The sequence below is a fragment of the Protopterus annectens genome, chromosome 12.part0, assembly GCF_019279795.1.
Source record: "Protopterus annectens isolate FY-2018-M chromosome 12.part0, PAN1.0, whole genome shotgun sequence".
In the NCBI taxonomy this organism is placed as follows: Eukaryota; Metazoa; Chordata; order Ceratodontiformes; family Protopteridae; genus Protopterus; species Protopterus annectens.
Window position 1 is genome coordinate 643,662,715 of NC_056746.1, and position 23,245 is coordinate 643,685,959.

The 23,245-nt window shown below is 39.5% G+C and overlaps 1 protein-coding gene and 1 long non-coding RNA gene across 6 annotated transcripts in view; one reads left to right on the forward strand and one right to left on the reverse strand.

The window, feature by feature from the left end:
* The window catches only part of AMZ1 (archaelysin family metallopeptidase 1), a 523,657-nt gene that overhangs the window by 176,752 nt on the left and 323,660 nt on the right, over positions 1-23,245 (forward strand). The window contains exon 1 of one of the 5 annotated variants that reach the window (XM_044089774.1): positions 16,948-17,030. The exons of the other annotated variants lie outside the window; for them this stretch is intronic. The gene's annotated coding sequence lies outside the window, so the exon portion shown is untranslated. Of the gene's footprint in view, positions 1-16,947; positions 17,031-23,245 lie in introns of those variants that run through there. 5 annotated transcript variants of the gene reach the window in all.
* Positions 1-23,245, reverse strand: part of LOC122816761 — a 219,882-nt gene that overhangs the window by 50,661 nt on the left and 145,976 nt on the right. The window contains exons 2-3 of the long non-coding RNA XR_006367098.1: positions 5,204-5,267; positions 4,557-4,598 (exon numbers count right to left, since the gene is read on the reverse strand). This is a non-coding gene — a long non-coding RNA (uncharacterized LOC122816761). The remainder of the gene's footprint in view (positions 1-4,556; positions 4,599-5,203; positions 5,268-23,245) is intronic.

Consider the following 23,245-nt stretch of genomic DNA (forward strand, 5'->3'; position numbering starts at 1 on the left):
AGTTAATAAATACTAATGATAAAACATTGTGCTCTGAGGAGAGAGAAGCACATTTAAGTATAGAATGTTTTTAACTTACATTTTATTCATTTTCTTAATTGCATTTCGTTAATTTGAAACAATATAGCTATTAATGTTATTACACTGCTTCAGTGATACTGGCTCTTGAGAAACACATCTGATAGGGTTATCCTTTATTCATTCACCTGTTTCTGTTCACCTGCCCACATGCAATTTAATACAAAGTATTAGTCTTTGCTCTTCTTACTCCCTTACCCCACATGACAGAGCACCATTGCCCAGTCCTGCATGCAGGAAAGCTTTAATGGTTTACACTGGAGCTGAAAAATTAAGTGAAGCAAACTTATGTTTTGAACAAATTGCACTGAAAATGCATCATTCACTGAACATTTATTTATTTATGAGTTAGTTAATTAGTTATTCTCTGTTTACCAGGAAAGTCCGACTAGGATAAAACCTTTTTCAGTGGAGGCCCAGGGAGAAAAGCTGACCATTTAACAACAGTTTTGACACATACATAAAATACAGTTACATGATATCATAAGGAATATAAAGTATAGGTAAGTGTACATACATGAGAGAAAAAGAAACTACAAAAGCTTGGATAAACATTTAAGAACAGAGCATGCATTGAGTGTTGAACATTCATTAGAAATAGACATATGCCTGTATATAGCAAAGAGAGATATAACATTGAAAAAGATACTGGTCTGGATTCATTAACAGCTACATGATAACGAGCTATTTGATATTCATTAAATGGCTCTTACACAATGTGTAGAGATGCAAAACAAAGGCAAACTGCAGACTATGCTAATGACAGCATAAAGAGCCAAAGTACATGCAAATTAACCAATCCAACATGGCGGAGCTATTCAGAAAGTTATAAAGCAATCATGTACACTCAGTGTAGTCATTTGCCCTGAACACCAAAACTCTGGAATACAAGCATAATTTACACACAGAAAAAAAAAAGCATGTCAGGGCTTGTTGCTGCTATCATTATGCTGTATGCACAACAGGATTTAAATCAGGATGCTGCTGCTGCTGCCGGACCTAGGGCAAGAAGAAGAAGAAGGGTCTTAGACCCCATTTGACTTCTCATGGACTGCATGACATAGAAATTGCTGAGAGATACAGGCTGGACAGGGAAACAGTGGAAGAAATATGCAACATCTGCCACCCCCACCTCAAGCCCCAAGTGAATTGTGGAGAACTCATCCCAGTGGAAAAAAAGATATGTGTAGCATTACATATACTAGCTACGGGTACCTTCCAGAGACCCACAGGGGATATATTAGGGGTATCACAGGCATCAGCCTCTAGAATATTACATCAATTTTTAAATACAGTGCTACTACATGCAAGAGATCTCATCTGTTTCCCACTCACACCACAGGAGAGAGCAAGAACCATGCAGGAAGTCTATGCCATAGCACACTTCCCTGAAGTATTGTGGGCTATAGATTGCATGCACGTATAAATAAAAGTCCCACCTGGACAAAAGGGAAGGAGGTACATCAACAGAAAAGGTTTCCACTCTGAAAACTGTCATGTTGTCTGTAATGTCCAAAGGATCATCTACAGTGTCTGTGCAGGTAACCTAGTCAGATTCCAGGACTCACACATATGGCACACCTGTCAGCTGTACACCAGGTTTGCTAGAGGTGACATTGTTCAAGGGCATCTAGTGGAGACGCAGGTTATGCAATGGAGCCCTGGCTCATGACACCCATGAGAAACCCACACAGCCCCACTGAGAATGGATACAATGAGAGCCACACCCAAACTAGGAATATCATAGAATGTGTGTTTGGATTGCTCAAATCAAGGTTCCAGTGTCTAGACACATCAGGAGGTGCACCGCAGTACAACCCAGGCACCTATGCTGAAATACTTACTGTCTGTACCATGTTACACAATATAATTCTCAGGAAACAGCTTCAACAAGGACAGCAAGGGGCAAGGCCACACTTTCAAGGACCACAGGCAGGCCAGCAACAGCAGCAGCCCATAAACATGAGGAGTCTGAGTTTGAACCAACAGCTGTAGATGGTGATAGCAGACGAAACAGGCAGAGGATAGTATACACAATCACTACCCAGGTCAACGCCTAGGATCCCATGCACATCCATATATGAAAACTGTTGCCTGTTAAACTTCACAACATTTAATAAACCATGTAATAGCTGTGTTCTGATAGTGTCAGACAGGGATAACCCTCAAGGACACAATTGTTACCTGCAATAATGACAAGGTAAGTGTGGAACCTGTAAAGAAAATAAGAAGGTCATATAACAGAGAATTCTCATATGGAAATATTTATATGCCCCAAAGCACAGCATTTGTCTGAGGTGTACATTTATGTCAGTAATATTTCCTATGTCTGATTTTTGCAATATACAGTTACATATTCTGACCAATACTGTGCATCAAGCATTTCAATTGACCACTGTCTATAAAATGTGGAACATGTTAATTATACCCTCATTTGCACGGATCTATATCACATAGTCGAACTGTCATAAGTTCGACTACGTAAATGTCGAACCCAGAAGTTCGAAATACAATAACTTCGAACACTCAGAACAGTGATTTTTTTTCTCAGGGAAAAAAATCTCTGTTCCGGTACAAAACCAAAAAACACACGTACACTTCAGACTGTTCCTAATGTGGGGGGCTTCACCCCCACACCACCCAACGTGGGGAGATGTGCCCCCCACACCACACCCCCACTTAAATATACCAAATCTGAGATCGCACCACAGTGGAGGAAATAGCAAAGCCTCAGAAACATCCCACCAAATTTTTTCCCTGGGAAATAATTTAGTGTTCCACGGCTTCATTATTGTGACATTTCGAACTTCCCAGTTTGATGTTTTGGCGTTTGGAGAATTGTGCATTCGAACTAATAATATAGACCCATTTGCACAACTATATCAGGAAGTAAGACTGAATTACCTACTGTTTCCACTGCTTTACTTACAATACTTACTGAAATAAAATACGATTCAATAATTATGTAATCAATCATTCACAAATGAGTAAGAACAAGAATCGATATTTTTTTCCGCAATGCATAATTATAAATGAAAGCTTGTGAGTAAGAAAACATTAGCTATCTACTGTGTATCAGACATATATGCAACCCTAAGTCACAAAGGCACATGCAAAGGGCAGGACACAGTCATAATAATTTGCATAGGGTGGGGGGAGGGGTAGGAGGGCAAAACTGACCCCAAAGAAGTAAGTGTGTGTGAGTAAGAAACACATGTCTCTATCAGAGTATACTGTATTCAGGGCCAGTAACAACAGAGGTACAGCAATCAACAATACTGTTTAGAGAGTTTACAGGTATGTGAAGTGGTATGGGCAAGTGACATTTTTTTTTTAATATGTGTGTGTCTACATGAACACATTCAAGCACTGTGCTAGGACTACATCCTGGTATCTCGAGTAGGTGTGAAACATGCACGATAGAGTACTAGATTGAGCATTATCACCTCTGTCCATGAAAACCACCTCTGCCAGGAGTTGCATTCCTATTTCCATGGCCCTGGCTTGAAGTTGGAGTGTTACCTGAATGTGAGTGATGTCTGCCAGACAAGCTCTCCTCATGACTACATCCAGGACCATGACCTCATGACCGACCACATCTGGGTGTTGACACCACAGTCACTAATGGAGCTGTGAAAGCAGTGTCACTACAGAAGGGGGTATTGCACAGCCAAATCTGCTAACACCAGAAGATGTAGCAACTCTCTGGCCACATGGATGCCCACCCTTCCTCAGCAGATATTCCAGCACAGACACTGCTTGATCCAGTGTGCGATTCATCCTGTCCAAGGAGTCATCCACATGGTTCAGGGAATCATGCATGATGGAATGCATGATGTTTAATACTCGCACTATCTCTTCTGAGGTCCTGGTGGAACATGCCTGTGCCGACACTACAGCCCTACACATATGTCTGGCTGCACCTAATGACACACCAGCATTAGGAGGAAGGTGGACAGCAGGCTTCCCCTGAGCTCCTCTACTAACTCTAACTGTGTGGCACCTCACCCTTATGATGGCTACAGGGAGAAGAAACCAGGTCTGCAACTGGAGTAACCACACTACCCTGATCAACTGTGTTACCCTCAACCTATCCTATATCAAAAATCATGAGTATGCATAGGCATACAGACTACATCCAATATATTGGAAGGGTATGTGGGAGCCATAACCTCAGTGTCACAGTGGCCCTCTTCACCCCTAGATTGTGCCTCTTCATTGTCACCATCATCAACAGAGGCTACTGATACTCTGACAACAGGTGGTAGGAGTTCCACAGTGCCACTGTCAGGAACACCTATGATTAACGAGCAATAAGCACAGAAAACAGAGAAACAGAGAATAAACTTGATTAAACCCTTTGCTTATATGAAAGTTATGTAACCTATAATAGATGCTAAAGCAACACACATTTTACTCTCAGTTAGACATGAATCTATCTTATATACAGTAATAACAATAACCAAATATATGCTTACCATGCTGTGCAGGTGGTCTTGCAGCCTGCAATCCAAACTTCCCTGCATGTAAGGAAGGAAAAGGAAAGAAGACCAATAAGCATCATGCTGCAAATTAAAGAAAACACAGAGAACAATACCCTTACATGTACAAATTAAGAACGTTCTCATACTAACATCTATTGACTTGTTGAATTGCACCCCAGCACCCTCCTTTATCTCTCTATTACTGTGTCATCTGACTAACACTTATTGTTGGCTCTACAGATATCAGACATATAAGATATATACATATAAAGATATAACAATGACACATTGGGTCTATTGTCTACATTAGCACCAGCATCAAGGATTCTGTGTGAACCCTCTGCTGAGCTATCTGGATCTCTGACAGTGGACAGGAACTCCTCTGCTTCAATTTGTGGTAGTTTGGTAGCAGGACCACCTCCCATAGTTACCTGTTCCTGGGCAACTGCAGGCACCCTACAGTGGGCAGAGGTTATCATATCACTTGCCCTGTGTTATATCTGAGAGTAACTTCTCCCATGCCCTCCAACAGCATTGATGGCATTGACCACCTGCTGCCATGTCCTCTGTCAGGCAGATTGGTCACCTCTTCCTCTCCCTAAGATAAAAGCTCCATGACAACATAAGGCCTGGATAATTACCTCATTTTCTGCATCAGTGTTTGGTGGCTTGCAGGGTACAGATTTATTCTTGGGTGCCATATCCCTGTATGAGATTAAACAGAAAACAGACAGAAACAGTTAGGACCCCCCCATTTTTTTAATAAAATACCCAATATATAATAGTTCTGTAATGCAGAGACCAGGCTTGTGTAACTGTTATCACAGCATTAACAATAATAATTAACACTGTACAAATAGAAATGTAGAAAACTATCATAGTGTTATCTCCACTGCTGGGTAGGTAGATATCAGAAACATAACACATTTCTTTGTGTTAACACATGTGAAATACCTGACATTGCTAGGAAGTTATACTATACTCATTTGTAATTGTTCATTTCCAATAAAATAAAATCTACAAAATATAAGTCGGGTACCATTCTGAAGCAAACATTTTGTAATGCAAACATAACTGATACAGATGGGCTATGCCGACAGTAAAGGATAAAGAAAAAACAGAGTGATAAATAAATGGACTGAACTTCTTCTTCTTCCTTCGGCTGCTCCCGTTAGGGGTCGCCACAGCGGATCATCCGTTTCCATTTCTTCCTGTCGTCTGCATCTTGCTGTGTCACACCAACCACCTGCATGTCCTCTCTCACCACATCCATAAACCTTATCTTAGGCATTCCTCTTTTCCTGTTACCTGGCAGCTTCCTCCTTAGCATCTTTTTCCCAATATACTCTGCATCCCTCTGGGCATTACAATTCATCCTTAATGCTACACTGAAAGTATTATGTAAGAAACAGCGACATACCTTAACAAGAAAGCAATGTGGAAAATAGATAATTCTCCAAAGGTTGCGGGTATTTAGCAGTATCAAACTCTCTGTATCAAAACAGTCTCTCCACTTCAATACAAGCGCATTAGCTACATGATTACCTTTATACAGTGCAGAGTCAGACCTGTGAACACTGTGAGTGTGCAAATAAGGTGTTAAATCACTGTATACCACAATATGCACTAAAGACATGATTTCATGCACACATCCTGGCAAAACAAGGATGAACACTGAGAAGTGTTCCCTGCTAATATCTTGCAGATATGATTAGTCTGACTGCAGGAACAATCACTGTTTCACAGTGTCCCCTCTTTGATGTACACTTACCGGGGGGAGTGTCAGGGAGATGAGACTTACCAAAACATCTAAAAGTACATTGACTAAGGAGAACAACATTCCTAACATTCAAATGCTGCTTTAATGATCACAGCTATTGCCTCTTACTAAGGAATGTTGTGGATATTCAAGGGAGTACATTAACCATTAATACCGATAACATAGGCTATAACAATGAGATAGCATTGCTCTAAGGAAAGCACAGAAAAGGGAATGAGGCACAATAAAGAGAGGAATTCAACTGCAGTGTTTGCACTATTTGTTTAATATTGTGTGGATACATGGGTATCCTAACTGTTGCAAGTATTCCAATCATCCAAATATTTGCTGGCAAATGAGAAACAACTTTTATAACCGGGTTCTGTTTAACTTTCAATGTGACTTGATACAATGTTACATTCTGAGTACATCTAAACACTTTTTTTCATTGCTAATATGTCTTTGTCTGTGGCCAATGTGAGAGAGAATTTGAAATGATTGTTCTTAATATACTGGTTTGAGGGTTCAAATCCATATAGGTTCCTGTTGCAAGATAACAAAGCTGATTAATCATCACAAATGTACATTTACAGTACTTGTTTCAAAATGTGTCTTTTTTCCCCCAGATTGTTTGCACTCCATTTGGCATTGCAGTCTACAGACTGGCAGTGGTCAGTAGCAGTGAGAGGCAGTTCAATGCCCAACTGGTGCACTTTCCTCAGCACACTGGACAGTACTGATTGAAGAAATTCAAGTTGTTACACACATCACTGTGGCATAATGTGTAAATATATTGAGCTTAAGAGAAACAGTACAGATAGTGCAGTTTCAAAACCTGTTCACAGATAATTTTACTGAGGGGGGTCATAATAACTCATGGCACACATTTTGTTGTATGAAGGTGTTGAGGTGGGAAACTCAAGTAAGGTCAGTATTGACAAAAAGTGACAGACGGATATATCATTTGAAATTATGTCAATATTATGTGTGCTGTGTGAAAAATGAAAGCATTTCTGCTCTTACCTGCCCCCTTTTCCATTCCCATGGCATTACCTAAAGTCCTGATATTGTGAGACATACATGATAGTAGTGATGTAACAAGGAGGTATGAGAAGGCTGTGTGTCATTGTAATGCAGTAGTAGCTCTGCTCATTGCTAGGTATACAGTGTGATTCATTTCACGTTGTTATCCAAAAAAGTTTGTGAATGCTTTTGATAAATTTTGCCTTCTGCATTTGCATACCACTTGGCAGCATAAAATGAACTGTCACAATTTAAGGAAAAAGTGAAAAATGCAGCTTAGGCTGCAATAAGTAGGGAAAACCAGTCTGGTAGCACTGCATGGCTGTTTGCAATTTGGATAGTACTTCATGAAGAAAATACACCTGTCAGATAACCTTCTGTGTGGCACATCGTAAATGAAGTGACTTGAGAGAAATAAGGCACACAATGCATTGTTCAAATCCTGTTAAATGAATACATTTCAGCTATTCACAATATGTATTTGATTTTTTTATTTTTTTAACCTGCATTTGCTGTCCTCTTGGCAGTATGTAAGCATGGTTTACTATCTAAGGAGAAATGTAAAAAAAAAAAAAGTAAAAAATTTAATTTCAGCTTCCTTATGTAGTACAAACCAGCCTGGGTGCATTGTGAGGCTGTTAGCATGCTGGACAGTACTCAGTGAAGAAATACAGAGTCAGGTAACTTTGTGGCTCAATGTATAAATGAAGTTAATTGAGAGAAATAAGGCACACAATGCAATCTTTGAATTCTGTTTAGAGAACACATTTCATTTATTCTCAATATGTATTTTTTTTTATCTGTGTTTGCTCTCCAGTTGGCAGCACACAAGCTACCTAAGGAAAAAAAGTGAAAAATTTAGCTTAGGCTGTCTTTTGTAGCACAAACAAACTTGGCAGCACTGGACAGCCATCAGCACTCTGAATATTACTCACTGAAGAAAATACACCTGTCAGGTAACTTTCTCTGTGGCACAAGTTGTAAATGTAGTGAACTGAGAGAAACAAGGCACATGATGTGTTATTAGAATCCTGTTTAGAGATTACATTTCAATGATTTTCAATAAGTATTTTTTTTTTAATTTTGTTTAATCTGCATCTGCTGTCCACTCAACAGCATGTAAACATGGTTCACTACCTAAGGAAAAAGTGAACATTTAAGTTTGGGCTGATTTATGTAGTGTAAACATGCCTGTCAAAGGTGTGCTTCACTCAGCAATAACCAGTAATGAGTGGAGAAATTCCAGTTGTCACATACCTATCTCTGTGGTACAAGGTATAAGTGCAGGGGAATTTAAATAAAGAACACAGATGATTAAGTGTTCTAATCCAGCTAAAAGATACTTTTAAAAAGCGTGTTGGAATTCAATTTCTCACAACATTGTGATTAGGACTGTAAAACTAAAAAAGTTATACTAAATATGTTGTAAGCAACGTATCAGTAATGCTTGCATAACTAAAGTTTTCTATTTAGCATACATCATTAATGTTTCAGATATAACATAAAGCTAATGTGTGTACAATTTGTTAAACATGACAATGATGATATTTCATTTAAAATTCACCTGAATATCTATGATGTATATCTCTTATTTCCTTGGCAGACATTGGTATACCATAGAGAAATAAAGGTGTGAACATGGCATTGAGCTTTGTCATATGTGTTGCTCAACCTACTGACACAGGTTCCAGTGTATAACAATGGAATGCTTAATGGCATGGCTTTTAATCCTTGTGGTTTGGAAGGAAAAAAAGGATAAACTGTGACATATTGTGTTGTTGGAATTTATACAGTGTTAAAATGTTGTTGTACCAGGTGGCATTCTAACCCATTGGGTAAAGCATGCAAAAATTGAAAATTAGCTTATTAATCGACATTGCCAAAGGAGAACTACCTGCTATGTGTAGAAATTTGAGATATACTAATTTCAGAAAGAAAGGAGATACACTTCAGAGAGGCCTGTATGTGTGTGGTTTTAATTAGTCCTGAGAATGCATTCCTATGTAAAAGTCAGCATTTTTGTTTTTAAATATATTTCAGATGGCTGCACTTGAATAAGTTAACTAATACAGGTAAGGGTATGTTACATACGTACTTCACAAGACATAACTGTCCTAAGAACATAGTGAGGCTGTGTAATGAGACATGATAATTATAACAAAAGTATTGTGCTCATCATACATAATGCATCAATCTCATTTCTTATGTAATGGCCTTAATCTCCAAAAGTGCCTCTTCCCCATTATAGTTCTGGGATTTAAACACTTTCTCAAGATCATGCAGCTTGACAGAAAGGGCGGCTAGTCAGTGATCTGGCTTTGCTCCGCTATTTGCCTGTACTTGCCTACTAAAGGACTTGTATCTTGATTTTAACCTTTTCCATAATGCAAAGATATTCTCATTTGGCAGCCTTGCTGCCTCCCAAAATTTCTTAATACGAGTTCTGTTGCTCTCGCGCATCTTGTCTTTTTGTAACAGAATCGGGTCAAACTTTCACTGGTAATACCCTATCATTCCCATAGCCCTTGCCCACTTTGTAGCCACCATAGCATAATCTGATAAAGCTGCTGCAGCAATTTAAACATCCACAGCTCCTGCCATAACAGTCCGGTTTACTAGTCATAAATCAAATCTAATTGCCACCCCATGTGCATAGAAAGTGTAATTTACATTAGAGAGGTTTAGTATCCTCCAAGCATCCAGTACTGAAGATCCCCTATAAAACAAGACAGTTCCCTGGAGCATTTCAGGGGATGAAGAGTTCCATTGTGGATTCTATCTACAGCTGGATCCGGAAGGACTTTAAAGTCCTTCCTACTACTATACCCAAATTATCTTGTATCACAGAATTGATGCTCTGCCTAAACTATGCTAACCCATTTGGTTGTCTTCATTTAGAAGATATACATCAGCTAATATTAAATCAGTAGCCCCATAACCAACTTAGTTACCATCCATCTCCCATGTATCTTCCATTTTAACTGATACTGGATCAGTGTGGCTACCCCATGCTTTGCTGTATTGGCACATAACAAAATTATTTTGCTGGGCCATTTTTTAAAAGCTAAGTCAGACCTCTTCCTTTTTATTTTAGGTTCCTGATGGAATACTACCTCAGCTTTACATTGCCTCAAGATGTTTAGGACTGTGGCTGCTTTGTGGCAGGTTGCAATTCCATGTGACACAAACACCTCATGGTCACTCCATTTATTCACCAGAACATCCTGATCCTTATTGGGATAACTACACAGTGTTGTGCACTAACCCCCTGCAATCCCCCTAGCAACCAAACCGCACTATACCAGCTGAATTAGTTAATTCAAATAATGTGAACGAGCCTAAATACAGTCCAGATCAGATATTAGATATGTGCCCTAACACAATGCACTAGATAATAAAAACAATAAATGAAAGTAATACAATACACTGCAATAAGATTAAAGTAGACAACAGAAAGGAAAATCATTCGCTACAAGAACAATGTCCCTAATTCAATGGGTGTGTCACAAAAGAAAGTGCTTGAAAATACTTTGAAACATTTACGCTCCCATCACACCCAGCCATTTTATACACTTCAGGGACATGCTTCCCTTAACAAACAAGAACCCAAGATAGGCTTGGCATATTTTAAGGCTGGATGCTTAACAGTTTTGTTATGAGACTCTTCACCAACCTAGTAGAAAAAAAAAAAAGTTTATAACACCTGATAAGTCACTCAACTGAAATAATCTCAAGTCAGCTTTAAACATTTTTATTCAAGTCCCCTGGCTACGTTACTTCATGACTGCTCCAATTGCAATAGCTCATTGGAGAGATTTCTGGTGTTGAAAACTCCAGGCCAGAAAGCTCAATGTGATCCCCATTACTCATTTGCTGGCAATGAGGTTTAAGACTGATAAGGAGGTGACTCTCCTCCTGAATCTGTTGGGATTTTCCTCACATATCGTCATCCCTAGAAGAATCTTGGAACAAGTCTTTATCCTTTATTGGTGTTTGCTGTTTTTGCAGTGATAAGGAAGCAGACTGATCATGCTTTCTAGTGCCAGCAATCCCAGAACTTTGGCCATTCACCATCTTTGTGTATGACTTGGACCCAACAGAATGGGAGGAATTCATAAACCACTCTGCTTCCTGAAGAGTGTGTAAAGATATTTGTAGTGACCTTCTGGATAAAGTGAGAGTAGCAGGAAATGTAAGACTCATATTAAATTTTTGCTTCCTCAAAACATGCAGGAATCAAAACTATTTGTATGTATTTTATTTATTTAACATTTGTTAACTGGGAAAGTGTGACTTGGAACAAGCCAATTTATAGCGGAGGCTGGGGTAGAAATGTTCCAGATGCATGTCTTTGTAATGTGGGAGGAAACCAGAGCACCCAGAGGAAACCCACATGAATGCAGGGAGGACATGCAGACCCTACACAGAAGGCACCCCAGCTGAGAATTGAACCAGACAACCCCTTGGTGTGAGGTGACAATGCTACCTCTGCACCACTGTGCCATCCATATTGCTTGCATTTATGACAGAGGGTAGCACTACAGTCCAGGGTGAACTTCACTGGGTGCCCCACCATTCATAGCTGTGAACCTTGTTCTCGGACTGTTTTTTTTTTAAATATTCCTCTGATCACTGTAATCCAGGCATTTGCTAATAAAATGCCTAGGCTGGTTAGAGTTTCTTGTTTTATGATTAATTCAATGAGCCCTTTTGATAGCCGGGGGATGTGAAGATCATAATAAGGGCACAGCTCTTTTTTAATAAACTTCAGTGGATAGTTTCCTTCAGTTGATTCTGGTAGCCCAATAATTCTCACATTATTATTTCGGACTTGATTTTCCAGATCATCTATTATAAAAGCCAGGTGCTCTTTAAATTCTTGCAGATCTTGTAACTGCTAGGAATATACCCCCATGATGGATTGTTGCTCTTTGAGAATCATGTGTCGTTGCTCCACTGCCACTTCAGTATTTAACAATTTGACCTCATGACTGCCGCTTCAGTATTTAACAGTTTGACATCATGTGCTACAGAAGTTAATTTAATCTGTGGTTTGATTCAGCAGCACTGTAAGCAAAGCAAATGAAGCTCTGATTGCTTTCAGTCTCTCAGCAACCACGATGGTTTCATTCGCCATGATCAGGAGGTCAGGGAGCCAAGAGAATAAAATTACTTGACTAGTATGGCACACGGGGTCTTCTTAAGTACATAATAATAAATCAAGGATATTACAGCTATCTTGAATCATTTAGCACCTGCAGTCAGACAAAGATATGTATATAAAATAGAACAAACAAAGACACTTCAGACTAAGAAGAAGCACCAGAGGATCCACACCAAGTAGTGAAAAATATATAACCAGCCCTCTAACAGTTCCACACCTGGTACCAGAGAAAGTAAACAGCAAACCACACTGCAAATACCCCCAAAACACTTTGAGAAACACATTCAAGCACACACACTGGCTGGACATGAATTTGTTTTTTTCATAATAGATGTACTTGATTTTGACTTCAGGGGAGGACTATGGAAGAACAGATTGGAGCATAGGGAATTTACATGGTAAATAAGAACAAATGCTACTGGTCCTTTTGGTTTAAATGATATCTTCATATTAAGTATTTTAAGATGCTTGTTTAGACTTTTTATAGCCTTTACACTTTAACATGGTGTATTTGGTTGCTAGGGAACATCAATTAACTTAATTAGCGGGGGCAGGAACTTGACTGGTTTTGTTATATAGCTTCAACATGATCTTTTAACTGTTATTCTGAAGAAATCCTGTACCATACTCTCTAATGTGAAGTGCTTACTATTAGAATAAACATTTGTGGATTTTACTTCTTTGCAATGTGGTTTGCTGTTTACTTTCTCTGGTACCAAGTGCAGAACTATTTGAGGACTGGTTATATATTTGATGTGGATCCTGCTGTGTTTCTTCTATGTATATAAAATAACTCTCCTGGGCATAGTGAGAATCAGCCACAATTTCAAGCTTCCTCCTTCATGCATGGTCCAGTACCTCCTCCCATCAGGAACAGCTTTCATGATCCATATAAAAAATATGAAGTGTTATTAGACTTCTGTTTTACTCACTGACTGTTCATTATGAACAACAACAGGTTGTGACTTAAGGATGCATACAAGGATACATGCCAGCAAAGCACAGCACTTTGAAACAAAGTTCAGTGATTGATTCTCTATTTATTTATTATTATTTATTTCAAGTTTGATTACTGGGGAAGTCCACTGGGCCCAGAGAGCCCGTTTTCAGTGGAGGCCCGGGGAGAAAAGCTCCATGAGACAGATCACAGTAAAGATAGCAGTCCAATAAAAATAAAAGTACAAGTACAGATACATATCAAATAATACAAAGTGTGAGCAATATTGCCCATAGTGGAAAAATATTGTGCAAATACATTTTAACAAATTCACACAGTTAAAGTCAAAAGCTATTTACAATATTTACAGAGTGTGAGAGATCATATGGGAATTAGCTATAGAAGGTTATAGCCAGCTATAAGGTGCTTAGAAACTCAGGACATACCTCTCAACCTGGAAATATCAAAAATCTGGACAAGGCCCATGAAAAATAGGTACAAATATGTACACTGATTAACATCAAATTTGCATACATAATTATGTAGCCACGCCCGCTCCAGTGGAATTGTGGGATACCAACTTTCAAATGCAAACTGAAGAACAGACAACCAAAATATGGCACCAGTCCCCCCACAGCCATTCCAATGTTCCAGTACTTGTCTATTTTGCCCCATTTACCATAAACACTAATGTGTGCATACTGCTTTACTTCTACAATGATTACTTGTATTTTATTTTTACATTTTACAGCACAACAATGCACAAACACTTACAGAAATCTGCTAAACAAAGCAATGCTGTCTCACAATGAAAATAGACTTGGCATTAAAACTTCTCTGCCCTTGAAACTCACCTTTATTGAAACAGCATTGAAACCCACACCACATCCAAAGAAAACGCATGGCCAGTGGTGGATAAAGATTACCTTGGGCTGTTTTCAAATCATTGGCCCCTTGCACACAAAACATGAAACATACATGTGTTCTTTGATGCACCTTCTTGACTTTATTAAATTAAATTCCTTGTACAGCACAGTTGTTAGACTTAGAGCACATTTTAAATGTATTGTTTGAACATTTTGTTCCAGTAGACAATGAAACAAAATGAACCAATGACAAAACTGCCCAATTCAGAACATTTCCATCATAAAAGTCTACTTCCACGCGCACATTTTTTTTCTTATAATGCAGCACAGAATATAATCATTCTGATTTTCTGTTCCTGAATTTGGGTCAATATTTTTGCTCTTTTCCACTGAGACACCAATGCCCTTGTGCATGACATTTTCTCACTTCTGCTCTATCTGTAGCTACACCCTTGACTTGTTACACCCACTCCCTTTAAAAGTACAACACAGTACAGTATCAGCAATGCATCTACATACTGTGAGAGTAGAACCCACAGTCTTCTGCATCAAAAGCAAGTATTTAACCTGTTATGTTATTAACAATACAAGCAGACTAAGCATAAGCAACACTAAACTTCTCTTCCCCTAAAGCTCTCAACTCCTTGTAAAATCCATTAATTTATTGTTTGAACATTTGTCCAGTAGGCAATGAAACAAAATGCATGAACCAATAATGACAAAACTGCCCAATTCAGAACATTTCCATCATAAAAGTCTACTTCCACACCCACACAATATGCATCTATATCTATATATACAATCAAATGACAGTAGTGTAAGTCATAGGCATCTTGCACAGCTTCTTGCATTTATTTTCAATTTCAGTTTTTTTTTTGGGTGGGGGTGACAAACATTTTGGAACTTTGCTAGACTAAAATGTTATGTTACCATGATGCATTTCACTGCCAAGTCTTGAACCCAGAACCCTGTGCATTACAGTCAGAAAAACATACCACTATGCCAAATCAGCAGTTTCCTGAATGATAGGAAGACTGAAACTTAAATGGCTATGTTGTTGTGTCTTTCGGCTTTTCCCGGTTAGGGGTCGCCACAGCAGAATTCCGGTCCATTAATGATTGGTAGTTGATTTTTACATGCCAAGTTACCAGCCCTGATGCACAACCTTCAACGAAGGTATGCCCATTCACGCATGTCTCCACGCAGAAGACGCTCTAGCTGAGAATCTAACCGGACAGCGTCTTACTGTGAGGTGACAATGCTACCGCAGCACCACCACACTTGTCACCATAGTTCTCAACCTCTTAGCACAAAAACCCTGGACAAAGCCAATAATGGGGGAATACAGAATTCAATTCTCACTTCTCACCATAGCTCTCAACGTCTTAGCACAAAAAAAAGTACAAAGCCAATAATGGGGGACTATAGCCCCAAAATAGGGACAAATTTATCTTATAAACTAAGAAAATTGCTAGAATAAAAGGTTTTGTGTTACCATTTATTTTCTGAAAAATATGATGTCTGAAATTCAAATGCCTGTCATTATTTAGTGAATTCAGTCCTTCAGTGATTTCTCCAAAACTCCTGAAAACTACAGAGTTTATGAGGAACAGATCAAAAATAAGGCATAAATTCACAAATGCTGGTGGCTAAGGACTTTAGGCTCTTTTTACCCTGTACCCAAGGTACAGGGTTTGAACTTGAGTACCTCTAGCCACCAGGTGTATTAAATTGGGGTATTTTCACACAAACACACACACGCTGTTGTTCAAGCCAGATGGCCATCATCAAACAGTAATCAGTTCAGGGTTCACTACATCGTTTAGCCTGAGGGTCCAGAACATATAGTATCAGGCCTACTGACAAGGCTACATGGTTATGAAGGTGACCTTTGGCCAAAGAAGCAGTGATGAGCATACTTGTGATTGAAAATGTTATTTGTTATGGCTGGTTCATTAATAGTACAGACATGGCACCACTTGGATTCAGATCAGGAATGTCACTCATCCCAATCACACTTCCTCAGCTATCTTTATCATTCCTACACGTCTGACCCTAGAACCAATTCTGAGTGTAGTGGTAAGGCCAACTAAATGTAGCTAATACTTTTTAGCCTCCCACACAAGGTCTAGTTGCTTCCATAGCAACAAGGTGACATTCAATACTTCAAAACCCAGATTTCATTTCCGGGGTATAATCCATCTTAATCTAACCTGCTCCTGCCTGCCACTTAATTGCCATGACATTTGACTTCTGTCCTTTGCAGTGCATATGATGGCCCGCACAGTGGCTCCATACAAGTTTTTTTGACTGACACTGGACAGGTTACGTGAGCCACCCAGCTACCAGACGCTCATCTGTGAACACTACTCTAGGATTCTATATGCATATTTCCATAACTTAGCAAATCTGTGGAGCTCAGTTTTAATCCACTTGTGCAGAAAATGGAGTACTGGACTGTTTTCTAGGGTAAGTTATATAACTAACTGTTTGGAAAATGTTTGTAGTAAAATGACGTTGCTTCCCATGATTTTGTATTTTATTAGACACTTATGCATGTCTCATCTCCACAATCATAAATTCTCGTTTCTGATTTTTGCAGTTCCTGTGGAGTGGAAAACAATTTGATTATCTACCTCATTCTGCAGAAAACGTTTTCTCAAGTGGAGTGGTAGGGTGGGAGATTGGCGACGACCCATTCCTCAATAAAAAGAAGCAGGTGCTGTGTAATAACTTATTTTCCCTGCTAAAACTGACATTATAACTGGTATCTTGTAGAACATTTTATCTCTGACAAGCATTAACAATCTATCCATACACACACAGACACACAGACACACACACACACACACACACACACACACACACACACACACACACACACACACACACACACACCTTACTTCAGTCCCTTCCATTTGCTCCGCTCCAGCTAGAATTCTTTCCGTGCAGGCGGACGAGGAACAAATCCACTTCCCAAAAAGAGAACGGCTCCATTAGAATGAATTCCAGCCAGAATCCACTTCCCAAAAGAGAACGGCTCCATTAGAACAAATGCTCTGACGCTTGCTCGGATGCTCTTGCACTCGCTCACATCTGGATGCTTCCCGCACACACATCCATTCAAAAAGCCGGCCAGAAATACGTGATTCTCTGCCCTTGAGGTCCAACAGGCTGGTAGCCCCGACTTAGCTGACGTCATCGTGCACATGATGACGTCAGCTCAAACTGCGAAAAATAAATAAAAAAAAAACAGTGAAAAAGTCGGAAATTAAGGGGTGCCACTTAGGAATCATGGCACCCCATTATTTGGCCCCCAAAACTTGGTAAAAACCAAGTTATGAAGTATGACTCAGGAGGATACCCTCCCGGGGGCTTTTGTTAAAGAGTTCTAGGTAGGGAGAATGCAGTTACATTTCCATTTGGAGGAGAGGTAGGTGTAAAGCTGAATTTTGAAGTTGTTTGTGTTTGACATTATCCTTAGTGTGGAAGGGAGAGAGTTCCATTTCTTACCTAAGGAGAAGGAGAGGAGAAGTTGACCAGCAAGATGTTTAGGTTTGTGGACAGTAATTAAGTTTTGGTGTACAGATCTGAGAGTTCTGTTTGGGGTGTATGGGGGAAGGATGTTAGTTAGCATGGGGCATTTGGTTGGATTAAATATTAGTCTATGTGCTGTAGTGAGCTGGAGGAAGTCCAGGTAATTTGTGAATTCTAACCAGTTGAAGGAATGGAGGGTAACACAGTGATGAGTGGAATGTTTGGCTTTGGTGGCAAATTTAGAAATTTTGTTATAACAGCTTTCAAGTTTGGAAGTGATGGAAGAAGATAGGTTAGTTAGTAGCGGGGCACTGTACAGAAGGGAGGGAAGGAGGTAAGAGGAGGCTAGAGTGTGCCTGGTAAAAGTAGAGAGGAAGTGGTTGTTCCTGTATAGCATACCTAGTTTTTGGTGGGTTTTCTTTATATTTTGCTGAATATGGATATTGAACTTGAGGTGTTCGTCTATAGTTACACTGAGTAGTTTGGTAAAGAGAACAACTTCGATTGATGAGTTGCTTTGGCTAAGGACTTGGAAGGAATTTTTATCAAAAGAGGCTGATTTTGAGGGTGTGAATAGCAGTATTTTAGATTTGTTAGCATTGACAGAAAGGTGATTTTGGCACATCCATATCTCAGTAGTTGAGAAGGCAGTCTGAGTTTTAGATAGGAGTTCAGGCAGGTTAGAGGCAGAGCAGACAAGTCATCTTGATGATAGAGTCATCTGCATATTGAATGACTTTGGTATTAGGAATAGCAGAGTGAATGTTATTGATAAAGATATTTAACAGCATTGTTCCGAGGATGGACCCCTTTGGTACTCTGGCAAGGGTGGGTAAGAAAGGTGAGGTGCCTTTTTTCGATTTCACAGCCTGAAATCTATCTGACAGATAGCTTGAGAACCAGGAAAGAGTGTTTTGAGAGAGATTTAGGTTTGAGAGGTGACTTAGAAGGTGCTTTGGGAAACAGTGTTGAATGCTTTAGAGAGATCTAGGAGCACAGTGGATACTAATTTCCCAGAATCTTGGGCTTGATTGACAGTTTTAAGAATGAAAGTAGAGCCGTTATGGTGCTATGTCCTGGTCAGAAGCCATGTTGGGTAGGGGTAAGAAGTTGGTTTTTAGTCATAAAAGGCATAAGTTGGAGGTGGAATGCATATTTCTAAGATTTTGGAGATTGGAGAGAAAGAAGAGCTATAGGGCAGAAGTTTGAAATGTTAGTGTTTTTGCCTCCCTTGTGGAGAGGAAGAATAAAGGTGGAACACCAGAGTTTAGGGAAATAGGATTCCTTTATGGATCTGCTAATTAAGATACTAATTGGGAGAGCTATACCATCGGCATCAGACTTGAGAAAGGAAGAGGGGATGTTGTCAGGTGCATTGCAGCAGGGTTTAAGTTTGGATAGAAATCTTTTTATGTAGATAGTGGAGACAGGTTTAAGCTCAAACATAGTGGTGAAATTATTTGGGGACTTAGATGAGGTGGAATGTAGGAGAGATGGGTCGTTGTTGGGAAAAGTTTTCGTTAGGTTGGATATTGACTCTATAAAGAAAGAGTTGAATAATGAGGCTAATTCGAGGTCAGATTTACTTGGGTCCAGACAGGGGTTATTTTTGGAGCCTGGGTTGAGGAGTGAGTTTATGGAGTTCCAAAAAAGCCTAGGGTTTTGGGGATGGTTGGACTGGAGCTTACTGTAGTAGGATATTTTGTCTTTGAAGATTTGTTTTTTTGCAAAGTTACGGAGCTGTGTATATTGGAGAAGAGTTTCGGGACATTTATTCTTTTGTTAAAGCTTCCAGGATTTGTCTCTTTGATGTATAATTTGCTTTGTTTCCTTGGTTAGCCAATGGGCAGTTATAGTTTTTATTCTTTTTTCCTTGGTGGAGCTAGGGAATTTAGAGCATCTAGGAAAGTAGAATTAAAGTGGTCTATGGCTTTATCGAGTGGAAGGGTTTTTAGAATGTTCCAATTCATTTGTTTGAGATAATTAGAGAAGGTTTTGGGGTCAAATTTACTAAGGTTGCGGGTCTAAATATATTGATGTTGGTGTGGATGGGAGGTGGTTGCATGGTAAATAAATGCTGGGAGGTGGTCACTAATAGAGTCAGGGATAGTGCAAGAGTTGGTAATTTTATTTGGATGGGTGACTAAGATCCAGTCAAGAGTGGATTCTGGGGGATTTGTTTTATTGAATCTGGTGATGGAGTGGGTTACTTGAGTAAAGTTAAAGAGGTTAATGGACGGGGGGTATGGGACTGCTGATTTTATTCCAATCGATGTTTACATCACCTAGTATGTAAGTTTCAAGGTTAATTTCAGCTGAGGCCCATTGGACTATGTCTTCAAGGGTTGAGACGTTATTTCCGAGTGGGATATAAAGGGTAATGATACAGAGGATTTTGTGATTATTCACTTTTAATAGAGCAACTGTTAGTTCTGCATTGGCAAATTTAGGAATGGGGTTTGGTAGGTGAATTAAGGTAAGTAGATTGGAATAAATTAATGCAATGCCTCCGTCTTTTTTCTTTGGGCGGTCACATCTAAGAGTGTGAAATCCAGAGGGTAGGATTTCAGAGTCAGAGATGTGGGGTTTGAACCAAGGTTCAGAGATGGCTACAATGTCAGGTTGGTTATGACTTAGCCATGCTTGAAACTGATGTGCTTTGTTGTTGAGACTCTGGGCATTGAGTGTGAACAATTTGGGAGTATTGTAGAGGGATGAAAGGTTAGAAGAAGGGGAATGGTAATTGTTATTTATGGGTGGGTTAGGTCCGGGGTTGGGGTAAATGTCTCCAGCTAAGATGAGGTTATTGAAGGAAGTTATTTTAGTGTGTTTTGATTTGGATTTAGGGCATTCTGGAAGGTCTAGTATTTGTTTAAGAGTAAGTGTCTTAGCAGTAGTGGAAATAATTTTAGGATTAAAACTGTGCAGAGGGTTAAGCTGAAAAAGAGAGGAGGAGGAGATGGAAAAGAAATGATTATTTGTGTGTGGGAGGAGATGGTTTTGTGTGGGAGTATGGAATGGAGTAGAGAGTGGAAGATGATTGGAGGTACAGGAGCTGGCATGGTATAAAGTTGTTAGGAGTAGTAGGAGGGAGATGGGGGTTCGGAGTGTTAGGAACAGTAAGGAAACCACAGTTAGAAAAAGGTAGTTTAATATGGGAGGATTTGTATTTGGAGAGAACTGTGGGGTGAGAGGGGGTACTGAAAGAGTGATGTATTTAATTACTGTGGGTAAAAGGAGGAGGGGTAAAGAGGGGAAGGCTTTGACTGGATGGTTGTCTTGAGTGGGGGGGGGAATTGGCTGAAATAAAAGTAGGAGTAGTGGGGGCAGGGTTGGGGAGCAGAGTAAGTCCACAGGGCGAACGGAGCTGGTAAAGCCAAGGAGAAGGAAGAAAGACACAGAAAAGGTATCAGTCAAGCTGAGAACTAGCTCAGAGGTAAGGAGGCACAGGCATAAGGCACTGGGTGTGTGAAATTAGAAGGATGCATAGGGTTGACAGGGGATAGGAGCTGAAAACAGGGCAGCAGCAGTTTAGTAGAATATAGTAAGTATTAAAACAGGGCAGTGGTAAATTAATAGAACAGTTACAGTACTTTTGGCTTGTATTAAAAGATAGGTAGTGGTTGAACAATGCCACCTGGTGGCCTAACTGAATAAGTACAATGGTAAGCTATGAGCACTCAGAGGAGGGAGAAAGAGCCTAGGAGAGTAAAGGGAGATAAAATCTATGGTAGACTAATAGTGAATGCGCACAGGGTTAATATACAACAGTGGTAGGTATAGGATATATTTTTATTTCACAATAGAGTACATGCACATTTAAAGTTAGTTCTTGGGGAGGCAGAGTGGTTACAGAAGCACTGCAGGATCCCCTTAGGATGAACTTTACAAAAATAGCAATAAGAATCACAAACAAAAACTATACCAGGTAGTACTTACATGCAAGCACACTACTGGGGATTCCTATGAAGCAAGGCAGAAAAGCTAAGTCAAAAGATGGTGCCTTTCTCCATCAGGTTTTTTGATACCTCTGTAATTAAGCAGGAGTGGGAGGGAGTTGTGCAGGTTCAAGATGGTGGTGGTGGGGGGGGGGGGTAGACACAAAGTAATACAAGGTTGTGAGTCAGAAAAACTGGACTAGGCCAGCTTCTAAAAAAAAACAGGAAAACCAAGCTAAGTCAATTCCAGGTCAGTGTAGTGCAGTATCTTCCTAATAACTAAAAATCTTATGCTACTAATCTAGTGCTGTGGGGTGAAAAGGACCACCACTTGTACACGAAAAAACAACTGAAGTATGGGCTGCAAGTACATAGGTAAACTTTTTCCAAGAGAAAGTAGTTTTAAGTAATTGACCTAGGAGTACAATAGGAATGAAAAATGGGGGGGGGGGGGGCAGTAGTGTGCAGTGAAAGGGGAAAGAGCCTTCAGTTTAGAGAACATATTAAATGCAACTTTAACATCCATCTTATCTACTTATCTAATAATGTTAGAGCTAAAACCATAAGTATTTGATACTTATATCAAGACAGGTGCAGAACATCCAATGTTCTTATTTCTCATTCCAAGGCTGTGTTATTCCAGGCCGAATCTGCTGTAATGGTCTGTCCCCTCTGCTTTTGATACACTGTTCTAAGGTCCAAAGAAATTGATTATTTCGGCTTTTTTCCTCCTGCTCTTCAAAGACTACAACAGAAAATGAACTTGTAGTCACAGTCAGAAAATAACTCCCCTAAATCATCTTTTCTAGGGGAAAAGGTTATAGCATTTTGTAATAGCTAAGAGAAATAGATATCTCATTATAACGTCCCAAAGGGCACCCGTTTCATACCTTTTTTCACTTTTCAGTGAGTCTGAACTTTCTTTAATTCTGCCAGAAGCTCTACTATATCCTGAGAATTAGTAAAATTTGTACAGAACAACTTCTCACAATATTCTGCTAATTTATATAAACAGCAGAAGCTGTTTCTTAAACAGCTGCCTGTGTGTTGCAACTGAGTTCATTTCTATGTGCTTCTGTTTCTGGTCAGTGCTTATTATCCTAACATTTTCAGCTCATATTGTATAATGTAATGTGCATTACTGACATCCATTTTAACTAAAAGAGACCTTTCTTACTACCATTCTCAAAAGGCCATCACTAGAATTCAGCACCTCCAAGACATAAAGGTGTGAAGTCCAAATATCGGCCCATTTTTGACTCTGCAAAGAAAGAGTTGGACAGACAGGGTGGGAGTAAATACGAGCAGCTTTCCTATCGGGGAGGCAGGCCAATCTGCTATAATACTTATACCATGCAAAGGCGGTGTTTTGCAAACTGTTCTCAAGCACAATCCATAAAAACACGTATAATATAGCTAGAGATGTGTATCAGCATGCACAGAGGTACACATGTATCAT